Source organism: Nannospalax galili, unplaced genomic scaffold (assembly GCF_000622305.1).
Source record: "Nannospalax galili isolate Female #2095 unplaced genomic scaffold, S.galili_v1.0 scaffold28, whole genome shotgun sequence".
Taxonomy (NCBI): Eukaryota; Metazoa; Chordata; class Mammalia; order Rodentia; family Spalacidae; genus Nannospalax; species Nannospalax galili.
In genome coordinates, this window is record NW_008359594.1 from 448,785 (window position 1) to 467,450 (window position 18,666).

Genomic DNA, 18,666 nt, shown 5'->3' on the forward strand with positions numbered 1-18,666 from the left:
TTCCCCCTGGACAGGAATCCCCACTGCCTAGCGGCCTTTGAACAGGAGAGTTAAGTGAACAAGGTTGCTCTTTAGTAAGAGTTCCCAGAGGAGGCAAAGACTGCCAACAGCAGCCTGATGAAAAGACAGTTGTCAGCAGGACAAAGAAAGGGGAAGCTCTCTTTGAGCTCGTGTTCTGTTAGATCTAAGGCAGTTATGTCCAACACAAGGGAATGGAGACTGCGTCACCTCCAAAACCCACACTCAATCTACCCTGTCTTACCACTGCTAAAATGGAACCTGTTTTCCATATGCTTTGCTGTGGGCGCTGTGCCAGTTTCCTTGCTGTGTTTATCATTCCAGTGACCATAGCCTGGAGTCATTCCCATGTTACAGGTAAGTAAGCTAAGTGTCCCAAGATGTGGCTGATTTTGATTCAGTTTAGCTGATAACATGAGCTCCCTTGCCTGGCAGCCAGATTGGCATTGCCACTCTTCATTCCTCCTCCATCTTCTCTACCTACACGTAGGTAAACAAATTCTGAGGAGGCCAATTCCTTGGAATAGAAAATAAGCCAGGAACAAACCCTCCCCTCAGACGCCTCCTGGAGAGGCTGAAGCAGCTATGACCCAGCACGTGAGTCCACCCAGAAGTGCCTTTAACCCCACGGCTTTGTGAGAAAACTAAACTTGCAGGTTGTGTTATTTTTTGACCTATTCCAAGAACTCTTCAGTCCAAAAAGTAACTCTCAGTTTCATAAGTTCAAGAAAGCTGTTCTTTGCTTGTGCATCAAATGTTAGTTTGACTTTTCTGAGCCAACAGACTTCCACTTCCATTGAAATAGTGGGAAGGATTCAACAGTTAACTTCGTGAGCCCACAGTTAGTTCTGGTAAACGTGAGCAACTTTCAGTACATGACTTTCCACCGAGAAATGTCGGATTTGGGTAAACTGGAAGGAAGTGGTTGAGAAAAATGTGCTCACTTAGAAAAGGGAATGCTCAAATTCAAGGTCTACCTTTTGTACGCACCAAACGAACAGTCCTTTGTAAAATAGGAATGACAATATTTACTTCTCATGGTTCCTCAGAACACATTGAAACACTCTGAATTTTACTTTATAATGGTTTTTGGGGGGTGGGAAAATTTCATGCATTCGCATAATTCAAATTTCAAAAAATATAGAATAGTAAATTCTTTCTCCACCCTATTTTCTATTCCCATATTTCAGAAAAGTTTAATCTGTGATTACTCCTTAGAGATGTGTTCTATCCGCAAATAGTGATATAATGATGTACTCTTTCCTACCCCTTTGTTTTTATAGAAGTTGTAGCACACTAGACATAATTTCACCACTTGGCTTTCTTAGCAATATAAATGTTGAAGTAGTGCACAAGTGCAAGGAACTATTAAATATTTTAATAATGTAAAATGGTAATTATGAAGATTAAATGTTTTTCTTAGAACTTGTGAAGAAAAAAGTAAAGATTTGATACAGCACAGCTTGGATGTTTTAATGAAAACAATGCTACATACTCCAAATTTCTCTAAACTTAATTTAAGCAATCTTTGAGTTATGAATAACTTCTTAGTGAATACAATTTATAAACAAAGGATGCTTTCCACGCCACCGTGCTACTGAATAAAGCTGCCTTGCATTAGCACCCCTAAAGGCAAATGAAAATCTGCACCATTCCTCACAACTCTTTCCCCCGCATCTCTGTCTTTGGAAATGTGCACACCTTCTTTTTTATTTTATTTTTCATTTATTTAATAACCACATGATTAGAAGAAGCATTTCATCATGGCTTTAACATATTCAATAACAATTTCCAAAGCAAAGATACATCTCTTTCAAAAATGGCTGTAAATTTTTAGGTTCACAGTTGAATTAATACAGTTATACAATATTGAACTCAGTATAAACCCTGTGAGACATAAAATTGAATGAGTTTTTAACCTTTAAAAAAGATCTCCATTTCATTTTAAAATGCTGTTTCCTACAGAAAGACTCATTTTTAATGCTACTAACACTTAGAAGTTTGCACATGTGTCTCTAATATCTATGCATCTGATCATTACTAGTCACAGCCTATTACACTCAGATCCTTGGCATCTGAGTATGGATATAAAGTCATCAGGTAGATTTCAATGGTAATGTTTATCACCTCTACTAATTAACATGAAGTAAATTTTTATGCTTCCTCCTCAAATATAACTCATTTTTTTATTTGTTGATTTTTGTGTGTATATCATACAGAACATCCCAAGCAATCTTATTCATCTTTCCCAAATTCCCAAATGTCACCCTCCCACAGTCCCCCCTCCCCCACTGGAGCCCATATACTCTGTCATCCCTGTTACTGTCCATTGTGTTGGCACCCCCAGCCGCTCCCCAGTGCTTGTCCGTCCACTGAAATGTGCACACTTCTTACGCACACATTCCTGACACTTCTTCCCAGTCCATTGTTTCTTGTTTGTGTTTGATAACTGCTGAGCCTCAGAAAAATGTATTTATCTCTTTATCACCTACATTTTAATTTCCATGAAAAATTGACCATAAAAATGCAAAGCTGGTTTCGTGGGTGAATTTATTAAAGAAAAAACATCAATTTGCAAGTGTTATCATACAGAGGAAGTACCAGCACCTTCTGAGGCACCCAGAACCCTCTGTTCAGCCTCTAGTCTGTTGGTTTTCTGAGTGTACGTCTGCATCTTTGGTGAGGGAGGGAGAGACTTGAGAAAGACAGATTATGAGACCCCACTCCCAGAATAGGCTAGAATGGGATGTAAGAATTCGTATTTCAAAAAAAAAAAAATCCCAGGTGAAGATTGTGCGATCTCTTACACTTGGAGGTACTCAGCTGCTAGAAATGCTGGTGCCAGATGAGGTAAGTTGCTCCCCCAGGATTGCCTCTAGCCAAAGAGAGCTCCCTTCTCCAGTCACAAGCTCTGCTGAGAGCAAACTGCTTCCAAAGAGAGCTCCCTCCTCCAGTCACAAGCTCTGCTGAGGGCAAACTGCTTCCAAAGAGAGCTCCCTCCTCCAGTCACAAGCTCTGCTGAGGGCAAACTGCTTCCAAAGACTTCTCTACACAGACATGAAGGCCCACACCTCTTGCTTCAAGGTGAGACTAGGCTCCTTAGGATGGGTTGGTGACATGGTATTGTGAATTATTGTGGCTCAGCCCCACCTCCCGCTCAGTCCTTCTTTGCCTCTGCAAGTTGTGCATCCTGTGAATTCCCCCAATAAAATCCTGTAAGCAGATTTTGATCCATTTTCTGTTTCCTTGAAAACATAATCTAAGACACCTCCTCAAACTGGAGAAATTAGCCTTGAAAATACATAGCTGTGTAAAAGTAGCTTCTAGGTTTTTTTGTGTTGTGCTTATGTAAAGACCATTATAATTACTGTATGGGCCACTTTTGAGTCATGTTTTGTGCTGTGTTAATGCACATGGAGAATGCCCCAGATAATCTGTGGAAGCCTGTGTACAGGTTTCTCTAAATCCATGGAGCAGTCCACAAAGCAGTCCATGGAGCAGTCTCATTTCACACTGACATTTTTTTCTATGACAAGCAGCATCTACTTCCAGTGGTAATATGTACTAATTTTCACTTTCAAAATAAAATTTAAGTAATAGAAATTACCTTTCTTTTAACAGATGCTCAACTGAAGGTCTCCAGGCTCAGTTCTGCCTTGAATGCTAAAGACCTTGTGGAAATTCCATTCTATTTCAAAAAGTCCATATCAAAGTTCTACATATGAACTAAAATGGTAAAATAGAAAATGTCTGGACCTGGACTAATTTTGGCAGGGGGTCAGTGTGCCATCACTGAGGAGATGGTAGCGTCTAAGAAGAGCTCGGTCATGGGGTAGCAAACAGCAAGTGTGGAAGTTCTAAGATGAAGGCATTCATGACATCTTGGAATCAGAGAGGTGAGGACAGTAAGGGGGTGAGAGAGTGTGGCTGGACCCCACAGACTTTAGTCTGATGTAATGGGGACCAATGACAGGTGAGGTGATCAGGTGTCATCAGAGTAGGAAGAACTCTGGTCTCTGGGTGAGGGTGAACTGTAGGGGTAATGGAAAAACAGAAATGAACTCAGGAGGGAGATGGTGGCTGCTTGAAGGGGCTGGTGAAGGTCCAGGAGAAACCAAATTCAGAATATAGAATCTAAGTCAAGTCAATGAGGTAAATTAACAATCGAAAGTGGGAAATGAGAGGAAACAAAGATGCTTCTTAGAGTTTGCCAGAGTCATTGATACAACTAACTGGAAAGACGACTGGGAGCAAATCTGGCAAGAACGATTTGGTATTTGCAGTTATGGTATTAAGTTTGAATTGCCTATTTAGCTAGTCCATGGAGATATCTGTTCAGCTCATGAACAGATAAGCTGAAGGTCAGAAAAAAACATCAGAAATGCAGGGGTGACTGCAAGGTACTCACTGGCCTTGCTTTAGAGTATATAAAATAAAAACTGACAAAAGTTTGACTTCAAATAGTAAAATAATTTTAAAAATAAGTTTGGCTGCCAAATGGCCACCATCATCGATAACATGTACACTGCTGAGAAGGGCCTGTCCCGGTTGGCTCTGCCCACTGGCTGAAGCTGACATCTTATGAAGGATCAGACTTGTAAACTCGCCAATAAAGGCCCAACTCCCTCACACATCAGTGTAGTCTTGAGGGACTCACTTGGACTTGCACAAGTACATTTTCTGACTGACAATACAATGTTGAATAGACATGAGGAAGTGAGTAAGAAACCCCAACTCTAATAGACATGGGGAAGTGGGTAAGAAACCCCAGCCCAACCTAAGGAAATTGTGGCACCTGATGGCTGCTGGGAGGGGCAGAGATAGTCTCTTTTAATGGGACTCTTGATAGGTTAATCAGGTTCCAGTGGGTGTTCCCACACTGAAGGAGTTTTAGGAACACTAATTAGACTCTATAGGAGAGAGAGAGAGAGAGAGAGAGAGAGAGAGAGAGAGAGAGAGAGAGAGAGGGGCGGGGGGGAGGGGGCAGTAAGTGGAGGTACAGATATGGGAGGGGATCTAAATGCCATCAAATTTATTGTATGAAAATGGAAGAAATAGTGGCGCATCTAGGGTATATACAGCCAGCAAATTTTTGATTGTATATGATGCCTGCTCCTAGGGTGGAACACACATCTGGTACTATAAACCAGGCCAATCTCCAGTAGCAGGGGAGAATATAGGCCCCAGTGGGAAGTCACTGCAATTGTTCTGTTAGATGGATGTGATGCACCTGCTAAAGTACCATCCAACCATTTGTGTTTACACCCACAGGTTAAGTTATTATAGCAGCCACTGTTTAGATGTTCTTGTTTCTTGTGTTTGTGTTTTTATAGTAGATGGAATCCCACTGCAATGGGCCAATAGCCCATGGAAAATAGATGATGCAGAGACCTGAAAGTTCAGTGCCTTGCCACAATAGGAGGACAATCATCTCATGCTTATCATCCCCTCCAAGGCTCAGGGACCTTTGTGGAAGAGATTGGCAGAAAGAATGTAAGAGCTGGAGGAAGGGGTGGAGTGTTAACTGGAAGTGTCCTCTGACCACTATGCTGGCAAGCTATAGTCACATCTCCTTCCCATTCTTGTCAAGGAGCTGAGGGTTACCCCTCGAGTCAGTTACCCCTCCCACCCAATCAGTCAACCTTAGCTGCATGTGGGGAAGGAGCTAAGGACATACAAGCCTAGAATGACATGAGGCATCTCTCTCATCATTTTGTGTGGCTCTCGGGATGTCCCAGGCTCTATATTTGAGTGTGGACATTCCAGAGCCACTGTAAATGGGGGGGGGTACTCTTCTGTAAATCAACCCCTACTCTATGCTCTGTTAGCAAGCCCAATATAGTTAGGATTTTCAAAAAAAAAAAAGAATAGATCTAATGGAAACCTTCATTATTCCACCAAAGTTGACCCCATGTTGGCAAATCCTTTGGTCTTTGATTTCTTTTTCCTACTTTTCCCCTCCTTAAACTTCATTGTATATATTTTTATGTAACCTTCTTCAAATTATTTCTGGAAAATTGTGTTAAAAATTGCCTCTTTTTGGAATAATAAAAATAGTCATTAAAATGGAAAAAAATCAATAAAAAGGGGACTGGGAGATGGTTTAGTGGTTAAGAGCACTGGCTGCTCTTCCAGAAGACAGCAGGTTCAATTCCTAGCACCCACATGGAGACTAACAACTGTCATAACTCTAGTTCCAGGGGAATCCAATGCCCTCCTCTGACCTCCACAGACATTGTATGACATGGATGCATTACATACATGCAGGCAGTATACTCATACACATAAAATAATTTTTTTAAAAAAATTAAATCAATAAAAAAAAAAAGAAAAACAGAAAACGCTGAGAATCCTGAATCCAAAGCTCTTGGTCTGGTCCTTCTGAGGAGCTCTGCCATTGAATAAAGAAAGCAGTTTGCTGTTTGCAAGCATCTTGAAAGAGCAGAAAGGATAAGGGTGCTAAATTCCATCTGATTCTGACTAGGGAGTCAAATCCACTGATTGGCTAGATACTGTAAGACTAAACAATCCCCCTACAATTGGAAACATGAGTCTCTATAACCTCTACCATAGTGACATAACTGTATCTTGTATACTCAAGCAACAAAATCACTTTAAATAAAAAAATTATATTTCATTGAGTTTCTGTGCTTTTCATACAATAGTTCTTAATCAAATTTAAACCGCCTCCCTCAACCAGTACCCCCATACCCCCCTGCTTGATCACATGCATTCTTTCATATATGTTAGGTCCTTTCTGGTCAAGCATTTGTACCCAGATGTCCTTCAGTGCAAGTTCATCCACTGGAGTCTGGTCAGCCTATCTAGAGAATAAAAAACAAATTTTTAATATTTTATTTGTTTATGTGTATTCAATGTATTGCCTGCATGTATGTAGATAATGCCCATGGAGGTCAGAAGAGGCTGTCGGATCCCCTGGAACTGTTATGGACAGTTGTTAGCTGCCATGTGGGTGCTGGGATTTGAACCCAGGTCTTCTGCAAGAGTAGTCAGTTCTCTTAATCACTGAGCCATCTCTCCAGCCCAGAGAATTTTTTTAAAAATTAAGAAATGAACTCCAGTGAGATGTCACAAGACCTGACAATCTGAGTTCAAGCTCCCAAACGCACAAGGTAGAAGGAAAGAACTGAACCAACAAGCTGCTTTCTGACCTTCACATGTGTGCCATGGCACACACATGCGTACAACACAGGTATAAAAACAAGTAGGTAATTGTATATTTTTAAATGAAACAGTAAAATATACAATCATAGTAGAAGGTCATGACATTTTTTTATCAGTTGTTAGAATAAGTAGATAAGGACAAAAAAGAAAAGCTCAGTTGCTTCAGTTTGATCAGATTTTTGCTTCAAGAGTTGTGAATACCCATAATTAGATGCATTCATATTTGCCAAGAGACGACGAGGTGGGCCAGTGTCCAAGCTAGATGGAGTGGGATTCCTATGTGCTCTTGAAGCATTTGCTCGTCTATGGTCATAAAGTATCATTCTTTATTTTTGCTATTATTCTTCGCAAAATTGTCTTAAAATTCAGTACAGACACTTCAGCCCCTATAACTAATGTTCTACAGAATCTCTTCTCTCATCTTTTCACTTGTCTCACATATCTTTGGATTTAAAATGTGTTTCCTATAAGCCTGACAAAATAGTCAGCTTTTTTTGTCTGTTATACAACGTCTACCTTTCAAATTAATATTTTGAATTGATATATATTCATTATAAATGGTACTGGGTTTCACAATGATATTTTCATACAAGTATATAATGAGCTTTGAACATATACCTCCTCCTTAGTGCCAATCCCCTTTCTCATCCGTCCTGTGGATCCACTTTGTTCCTCTAGACAGTTCCATCTCTACGTTTCTGGAATCCTGTTTTAGGATAACTCTAGAGTGGTCTCACTCTAGGGTTACTTCAGTCCTGTAGCTGAGGTATGGCATGATTTTTTCTTGTCCCTTCAGAATGTTCTGGACATTCAATGAGATTATCCGACTACTGCTAGTGAGGATTTGAATTCCCCCAGGCTCCCAAGCCCTGCGATTTGTTCAGTTCCCGTCGCGCAGCAGTGTTTTGTCAGCCTTTTGAGCACCACTGAATCACGTATCACTCAGAATTCAGCCATAGACTGCAGGGCAGGCACATGGTGAGGAGAAATGGAGACTCTTTGGTAGTGCGGCTCTGTTTTTCCCAGCAGTCTGTCCACTGACAATCTGTCTCCACATCGTCAACCTCTGCTTCCATGACTCAGCAGTACCATGGCGCCTCCTGGGTTGTCATAGCTGAGCCCAGAAGGTGCCTTTCCACTAGAGCACTCAGCTTGTGACTTTTCATCCAACTCTCACGATCCCGTTGATGCGTGTTTTATATTGTTTGAAAATAATTATTCACTTATTTCATATATTTTGCCAAGTTTTTAAGATTTTCACTGTTCACAGATGCTGGTTTCTGTCTCTGATTGTAAGCAAATGTTGACCCATTTGTATTATATAGTGAGGTGTGTCAAATCTTTCTTTTTCCTTGGTCTCCTGCTTAGGAAAAGCATGTACATTTGCTTACATTTTCTTCTAACACCGCAGTGTTTTCATATATTTCAACACTAAATTTCCCAGTCCATGCAGAATTTATTTGGGTGAAGGATGGAAGACATTATTCTAGTTTTCACAAGTGGTTAGTCAATTGTGATAGCCCAACTTACTAGATAACCTGTCCTTTCCTGAGGTATAAAAAGCTCACTTTATGTACCTAAATTTGAATGTAATTACATTTATACCTTTGCTCTATTTTGTTCAAATACATTGCCCATTGCTGAAGTGGGATAGACTAACTAGTGAGTCCCAATGCACTGATTTACAAATTGATCATTAAAGCAAGTGTGCCCAGATAGAAATAGTGTAGGACCTGGAGCCAGAGAATATGGGCTTCACTCTATACCACTGTTCCACAGTCAGCACAGCAAAAGTCCCTCTACCCACAAGCCTCGGGTTCTTCATTGTTAAAATGGGACCCGAGGCACCCCACTCTTTCCATTCTACTCTTAAATCACTCTTGTGCAGGAGAACAGAACTTCTTTGTTCTTATGAAATGCAATTCAAAATAGTCTTCTTTTATAGCTCTCCATGTGATGGCTTTTTTTATGCTTTAGTCAGTTTCTTCTTACTATGGCAGAATACCAGAGATAATCACCTTAAGAAGAGGAAAAGTTTCTTGTGGCTCACAGTTACAGAGGTTTCAGTCCACCATTTGGCTACCATTTGGGGTATGTGGTAATACTGTGGTAAGAGTGTATGGCAGAGTGCTTGGCAGCCTCTTCACCTCGTGCCCTGGATGTGAAAGAGCAATGAAGAGACAACATCCCAGGATCTCCTCCCCAGGCAGTGCCCTAACCCCTCAGGCAGGTAACCTAACCTCCTCCACCAGGGCCTACCTCTTACCTTCTATCTGCTCCCAGTAGTGTGACAGACTGGTGACCAAGTCTTTGCTACATGGGTCTTTGGGGGGCATGTATAAAAGCACTAGCACTTAGCTTAGGGAAGCATTTTCATTTTGGCCTTTTGGTAAACTCTTAGTAATCCTTCAAGAAATAGATAGACTGCAATGTCATTTCTTCTTGGATGCTTGTGGATTCCCCAGAGTCAAAGCACTCTCCTCTCTCACAACAGCAAACATTTACATCTCATTGTTCTATGATTATTTATTTACACATCTGTCTCCTGCGGTTGACTTTAAATTTCCTGGGGATAAAACTTGTGTTTTTCTTATCATTTTTCAGATCACTATACTTCACATTTAGTGCCCAGGGGGCACATGGTTGAATGAACAGGTGGATGAATGGCTGTACTGTTGCAGGGATGAGCAAGTGGCTCCACAATTGAGCCTACCATTCTGCCCTCAGCAGACATACCCCAGACAAGATGTTTGCCTCTGTGGTCTCATTCCCTACACTCTACTTCTAGATCGTACAGTCTTAGGTCAGAGCCCTCCTTTCACTTGTGTGATTTCTGACCCCTGATGTTGGACTCATGAAAAGATATTTCTGGTTGTCCCAATAACGTCCACTTGTTTTTCAATGCTCTGTTCTCTGCCTTTTCTGTGAGCTCTAGTGTTTTTGTAACCTCAGACATGCACATTTAAATAACAGATAAGTTAGTCACTGGTCCTCCGTCTTTCGGGATCATAACTATCTGATGGGTCTTGTCCTTGGCTCTAACCTTGGCCTTCACTACTCACAACTGGACTCATAGTCCCCTCTCTGCCCATCCCAACCCTTCAAATTAGAGAAAGGCACCAACATTGGTTGATAACAGTTGTGAGTCAGGTGCTTTCTGTGTGGATTTTCATTTAATCTTCTCAAAACCTTATGAGACCATGGTAATTTCCATTTATAGAAACCCAGAGAGGCTGTGACTTCCTCATATTTAAACAGAAAATGGAAGATTCTGTAATTAAGCCTGAATCTATCAGATTCTAAGGACCAACTCCTTCTACATCTTCCCGCAAACTCTGGGTTCTGTTTCCTGGTCTCTAGTTCTCCTTATCACTAAACTGACACATGCTGGGTTAGGCCAATTTATTTAGACCTCCAGTAAATGTATGTAAATGATCCTGCCATGGTTCACACAGTATTATTTCCCTCTGTCTTCATGTTAATAACTCAAACTTCAGGCCAAACACTGCTTGGGATTTGACATAGAGAACCTGAGATTACCCAAATCTGAGTTCAAGCCCCACCTATGCAACCAAAGGCTAGAAGGTCTGGGGCAAGACACATATTCCTGACTTCTTTGGCCTGCAGTAATAACCACTACCCACCACACTAATATAAGTAATTATTACATGATTCTCATGGTAATATATGGCAGAAACAAGCCCAGAGTAATGCTGTCCATTCATGCTGCCTATCTGCCACAGACATCTTCATACCCCATAGGGGACGAATAGGTTGCAAAGGGCAGAATTGCCCTGGAATCAGACTGCCTGTGTGTTCACTATTGTCTGTTATTTTATGTTTTCTAATATTTTGCTATCTAAGGCCTTGATAACCTTACCAGAGTTAGCCAATTTCTAGGGATAACACACAATTTGTCTGTGAGTATATATATTGTGTGTGTGTCTTTTTTGAGACAGGGTCTCCCTGTAGCCCCAGCTGTCCTGGATCTCATTATGTAGACCAGGCTGGCCTTGAACTCACAGAGATCTGCCTGCCTCTGCCTCCCAAGTGCTGGGATTAAAGGCATGCACCACCACCCCTGGCAACAAACCCATCCACAGACCATACCCTAACCACCCCATTTATCAGTTTCTCATAGTCTGGACTACTCCAGACTTACCTACATTAAGGACAGCTCTATAAAGCCTTTTTGAACTAGCTAGCTCTAAGCTTGCTTAGCCTGTCTTGACCATTCCTTCCCTTGGAAATCAAAATAAAGCCTCATGCCCAAATTCTCTCTCTTCCTCTGGTCCCTAGCCAACACCAGGGCCTTTCTGTAGCCTCCCCCTAAGACATGGTATGTTCCATTCACTTGGGAACTTTCTTCTCAGTGGCAAGTACCTGCTTGTCTGTTGGTCTCATTAAATCTCAAAATATTTATTAGTACGTTGTAAGATAGGCTATAAACCCAAGTCTCAATGTACCAGCTCTATAATCTTAGACACATCTTTGATCCTGTTTACTCTGAAATGAAAGGGTGGTAAGTGTTGTTTCTATTTGGAGTCGTTATAAGGATTATGAAATAGATTTCCTGTTTCCTGATTCATGTTGAGTGTTCAAGGGTTAACTGCTACTGCTATGATTGTCACTGCTGAGACATAGCACTCATTAAGTTCCCATCAACAATGACAGGCAGTTTAAATTCCTTTCTGTGTGTTTTCAGAGTCATCCAAATGCAAACTAGGGACTCTAGGATTCTGAAGAACTGTAGATTTGTTCAGGAAAGGCAAAGAGCAGGTATTTACCAGCCTTTAGGAACTGGAAGCAAAACTGTACTAGATGGCATGTAGCACCATATTTGTGTAGGTGTGATGGTCAACCTTGACTGTCAAATTGGTTGAATTTGAGAAACACCTAGGAGATAAGTAAAGCACAGCTCCAGATGTGTCTGTGAGGTGCTTCCTCAGTCCATTAGATCATAAAGACACTGGCCTAAAAAATGTTTTAGTACATTTTTTAAAACTGGATAGATTATTGGGAGCTGGTGGAACTGTGGAAGGTCGGACCTCGTTGAAGGAAGTAAGTCACTGGGGGCATTCCTTTTGTGACCATCTCTTGTCCTGTCTCCTTCCTGCCACTGCTGCTTTCTGCTTCCTGTCGACCACGAGATGAAGAACCTTCTCCGCCACAGGCTCCCACCACCATGAAGTTCTGCCCAGGGTCATGGTCAGCATTTCTGTGGCACATATGCACAGTGAAATTTTATTCATGGATAAAGAAAAGTGAATTTGTACAATTAGCAGGAAAAATGAATGGATCAAAACTTATTAAGTGAGGTATCCCAGACTCAGAAAGACAAATACCACATATTCTTTTTGATATGTGGATTCTAACTTCCTTTTATCTATGTGTGTTTATGTGGGAGTGCATGTGTATCTTATAGGTCACTAAATTAGAAAGGAGACCACGAGAGAAGGAAAGAGGCTTTAAGGAAGGACAGCAGAGGGGCTAACAGAATACATGAAACATGTGGAAAGGGGACACTGAGGGTGGAACAGCACATGCATGGAGTGGGGGAGCCAAGGAGGAGGATTGACCCGAGTGAAGTATGCATGAAAATGCTGTAATGAAACTTGACACTTTGTATACTAATTTTAAGAATTAATTCAAAAATAGTCTTCCTATATTATGCTGTTTATATCAGGTACTTAACCACAGCAACAAGAAAAGTAACTAATATTGTATGTCACTAAGTGTCCTGGCCAGGTGGCTGGCTAGAAAATGAGTGGGCAACCAGGCATCATGGCTAATTTTGTGTTACAGTAGAAGCCAAGTAAGAACACACCAAGTTGGAGCTGTCAAAGGAGTGAGTTCAATCAAAGGCAAAAAGACACAGGAGTCGGGAGAGGGCAACCAATCGAAGATAAATTGTAGAAGAGTAGAGCTATGCAAGCACCTATGCTACTAAGATGGTACTCTACCCACACATTTCAGGAGCTGAACTTATACTGGCAAGTGGGACAATGGCTGAAATTACATGTATAGACAGAAGTAGCGACTTCTGGGAATGCAGATATAAAACAGAGGTCCCAAAAGCACACGGACTGGCACCCCCAGAGTCAGACTAGGCTGGCAATGTTGTTTCTGTGGGTCAAATGATAGTTTACTTTTATAATTCTACCAAAATTGACTGTATGCTACCATGCTCCAGTCTTGGTGTTGAAAGGGCTTGGTAGCCATTGTAACGTACTAGCAGGGATAGAAATGGGTTCAGTGAAGAGATGCCCTTGACTTAGTAGGTAAGAAGAAAGTACTTGCATAAGATGAGAGTTTAGCAACATGGAGTATACATTAGAAATACCCAGAGAGTTGGCTAAATCACAGATTACTGTGCCTCCAGCATCTGGAGATCTTCAAATTTAGTAGGTTTAGCACGAACATGAGCAACCAATATTATACTCCTTTAACCCAAAAGCAAATTGTTGCCATTCCTACCAGGCTCTTCCTCCTAACATGTGACTTGAATGGAGAATTTATTTTCCCATCTCGTAGACATCAGGCTTGGCTTTACCATGAAACAAGAATGCATGGACTTTGTGCCAAGAGCCAGCATGCATTTCTGCCATCTTTTCTCCTCTGCAAGGATGCCAGCATGTCCTAGGCAGGCTCCATTCACTCAGCTTGGGGCCTGCAGTAAAGAGATGAAATTGAACCACATCTGACCATGAACATGCCACATGGAGAATAAATGCACCTTTGTTGTTATAAGCAACCAAGATTCTGGAATTATGTGTGAAAGCAGGACATCAGCAGGCTCACACCCAAGATTTCCTACAGAAAATGATGCCGAGGAAAGTCGTGAGGGTGAATTAACTAGGCAGACAGCATCCAGTACACTTGGTACACTGAGTACACTGCGATGTAGCGAGCAGTAGGAGAGGCTGGCAGACACCAGAGTCTTGCAGGATGAATATAGTTGAAAAATAATGCACTGTGTATCTCAAAATAGAGGAGATTTGGAATGTGCTCACACACAGATCTAGTAAGAGTGTAAAGTGGTAGGTATGCTAATTATTCTGATTTGATTACTATGTTATATGTACATGAATCAAAACATAATATTATACACACAATATGCATAATTATTATGTATCAATAAAAATGCTAAATACAAAACTCTTCATAATGTAGGGGTCAGAGAAAAAGAAAACTCAAATATGACCTGTCCTGAACAAAGTCCTAGATACCGCTCCTTCTAAAGTTTTCTCCAAGAAATTAATCAATATTTACCTCATTCCTCAAACCAAAAACGGAGAAGGCATCCTTAATCAATGTTTTCCATTTACTTCCTGCCCTCCTGCGCAAATCCAATTAGATGCACCTGCAAATATAAGTTCAGTCCCACTGCCTCACAGTGGTCCTGCATCACTGCGGCCCCTCCTGACTGTCCCCTTTACCTTTGCTTTCCTTCACTCCACTTGTCACACTAATTTGGTTTCTGTTGCTCTGATAAACACTAACAAAGGCAACTTTGGGAGGGCGGGAGCTTGAGACAGAAACATGGAGGAATGTTACTTACTGGCTTGCACTCTCTGGCTTGATCAGCTTGCTTTCATTTATTTTTTTCTTTTCTTTGGAAAATCCTAATGACTTTATTGGGCTTGCTGAAAGAGCATAGGATGGGGATTTATTTACAGAAGAGTGGGTGCCCCTCCCCCATTTACAGCTTTGCTGGAAAGTTCACACTCAAATATAGATCCTGTGACTTCCTGACAGCCACACAAAATGGTGAGAGAGGTGCCGCATGGCATTCTTGGCTTATACATCCTTAGCCCCTCCCCCACGTGCAACTAAGGCCGACTGATTGGGTGGGAGGGGTAACAGACTTCCCCCCTTGACTCTTTGATGAGCGTGGGAAGGAGGTGTGACTATAGTTTACTGGCATAATCAGAGGGCACTTCCAGTTAACACTCCTCCAGCTCTTACATTCTTTCTGCCAACCTCTTCCACAAAAGTCCCTGAGCCTTGGAGGAGGCGGTAGGTGTAGGATGCCCTTCCTCCCATTGTGGCAAAGCACTGATGTTTCCTATCTCTGCATCATCTGTTTTCCATGGGCTGTTGGCACACTTCAGTGGGATTCCATCTAGTCTAAGGATTTGGTGCTAGGATCCACAAATGAGGGAAGACCTACGTCTTTTTTTTTTTTTTTTTGAGTCTGTGTTACCTCACTTAGTATAACAGTTTCTAGATCCATCCATTTACTTGCAAATTTCATCTCTCTTTACTGCTGAGAGGAACTCCATTGTATAAATGTATCACATTTTCATTAACCACTCGTCAGCTGAGGGGCACTTAGGTTGCTTCCATCCCTTAGCTATTGTGAAAAGAGCAGCAACAAATATGGTTGTACAAGTGTCTTTGCAATAGGATGCGTTCTTTGGGTATATGCCAAGGAGTGATATAACGGGGTCATATGGTAAGTAGTAAGTTCATTTTTAGGGTTTTTTTGTTTGTTTGTTTTTGTCTTTTGAGACAAGATCTCTCTGTAGCCTCAGCTGTCCTAGAACTCACTATGTAGACCAGGCTGGCCTTGAACTCACAGAGATCCACCTGCCTCTGCCTCCCGAGTGCTGGAGTTCTCCACACTGCTTTCCATAGGTGTTGCACGAGTTTGGCTTGCTTTCTTATATAGCCCAGGCCCACCTGCTCATGGATGGCACCACTCACAGTGGGCTGGGCCCTCCTACAATAATGATCAATTAATAAAATACTCACAGACTTGCCCACAGGTGGTCTGAGGTAGGATTCCTCATTTGAGATCCCCAGGTGTGTCAGGTTGACAAAAACTAAGCAGCACAACTTTGCGGACAAGGTGATCTTCTCAAAATTTATGGATGATGTCATGCCACGTACACCTCCTACTTACATTGACAATAAAATTTTACCTCTATTATGGCCTGCAAGACCCCACACAATCTAGTCCCAACCTACTTCTCTGGTCTCTTTTATGCCACACTCCTTAGCCTAGTTCATTAAGTTCAAGCCACACTGAACTTCTCCCTAGTCTTCGTGTTTACCTTGGGACCTTGGCACTGTAAATTCTCTTGCCAGAAATGTTCTTCTTTGGTTGTCTTCAATTGTCTGCACAGCATCTCCTCCAGGAAGCTTCCTCTATTCTCTCCAAATTGATTTCTTTGACACCATTTCACTTCCGTCCTTTCATTGTACCTACTGATTATTAAAATTATTTGGCTTATTTAAATGATTGGCTGTTGTCTTCACATAGCATTGAAGTTTCAAGATAGGAGATCAAAGACTCATTCATTCCTTACTTCACTCATGCACTCAACAAACACAAAGTATCTGATATAACAAGGCTGGTAGTTCCAGGGGCACAGCAGACATTTCAGCATCAATCCATTGGCTTTGAATGTGCTGTTTGCTCGATAAATACCAGTTGATGAAGCACATAGATGAGCAAGAAAAAAGTTAAGCCAGAAAGAGGTACATAGGTCAAATGTACATTGATAATGGTGAAAATGAACTTTAGTAAGAAGCAACCAAATGTTAATTTAGGCTGGTTGAGATATGTAGATCGAACATGGTCCACAGAAAATGAGCTAGGAAAGGCTCCCTTGCTGGGACTTCTGAAATTATGCAAGAATCATTAAAATGTAGACCACGACTGTGAGTAGCCAGCATGAAAATACCATGAACTCTTCCTCTATTAGCGGGGTGACTACTCTGACTTATTAGGTGTAATTTATTAAGTGCTCTCCCTGACAAATGAAGGGAAGCTGTATCCATAATAACCACACTTTCACTGCTGGTTTCTAACAATAATTTTATGTGCAAGACTTAATGAATCTTTTAGGAATTTCAATAAACTGTTATGAGCTGAAGTCAGTGTTAAGGCAGCACAGAGACTGTTTACCAAAAGCGTCATTCAAAGGGCTGGAAAGCAGGACTGTTTCTGGACAGAAATTCACAGACTGTTTCCCTGTTTTCAGGTTCTAGTTTATTTTTCACACAATATCATGCTACTTCTTTTGTTGTCATTCTGGGGATTTTGTTGCTGCTGTTGTTTTTGAGACAGAGTCTCAGTGTGCAACCATAGCTGGCTTGGTATTCACTATAGAGTCAAGGGTAACCTCAAAGACATGACAGTCATCCTGTCCCAGCGTTCTAAGTGGTGGGATTACAGGTACGTGCCACCAGGTCAGCTTAATATAGTATCACTTTTTGTGATATGTGCCTTGTTCTCCTCCTTTCCATCTCAGTACTTGTGAACTAATAAAGATATAAATACAGTCCAGGTTCAGAAAAATCTCAGTAATTCATGTTCATAGAGAAAGCCAGTGGGAGAGATTACAAAGCATAAATTCTAGGGAACTAGGAAGTGGTGTGGTGTGTGCCTTTCCAAAAGTACATTCAATAATGTAAAGTAAGTTAACCAAATATTGACTTTTGCTCATACTTGGAGGGAGAAAGCTAAATTAGTGATAGATTAAAATGCCTTACGAGAGCATATTGCATATTGATTTCTCTCTTAGGGAAAGCAGACATATTTTCCTATAAGATAGCTTACTTTTTTTTAATTCACTTTATCAGAGAACATAGAAAAATATCAACCTAGGTGCAGCTAAATGAAAACTTCGGGTTGGTAGGTCTGATTAATATTCTATTGCAAAACTTAAAGGCATTCTTTTACCCACCATTGTACAGTTAACATAATATAGCCCAAGGTCTTGTCAGAGATTTCTTTCTGTGTTTAGATAAAAAGATATTAATTACTTCTTCTAATGTTCTGTGACTCATGCTTAAGGTAATCACTTTCCTTTAATGATTCAAGCAGGGAAGCCAGTGACATTTGATAATGATAGAAGAGATAAAAGGAACCAGACACGTTAACCCCTCACCATTCCCCAAGATATAATTTCATAAGTGAGAAATGTGCTAAAGCTGCTGCCCCAGTCAGGCATTGTCCATTTGTCCATTTACTTCATTAATGAAGAATGCTGGAAACTGAAAGACAGTTCAGTTTGTCTGAACAACAAAATGATGTTGAAATTGTGTTTGCACAAGAAAAGAACAAACCAATGGAACAGAAGAAAAGCCCAGAAAACCACACATTCAATGGTTTTACATCAACCGGGAAAGATGATATTTCTTTTTTGAAAAAATACTTCATTATTTTATTTTGTAGGTATAAGTATATTGCCTGCATATATGTAAATGCACCTGTGTCATGCAATGCCCTCAGAGGTCAGAAGAGGGCATAAGATTCTCTGGAACTGGAGTTTCAGACAATTGTTAGCTACCATGTGGGTGCTGGGAATAGAACCCGGGTCCTCTGCAAGAGCAGTCAGTGCTCTTAACTGCTGAAGCCATCTCTCCAGTCCCTGTGAAAGACTAATAAGTGCTTCTGGTTAATAGATGACCAAATAGGAAAAGTCTATTTCTTAATCTCTTATCTCATAT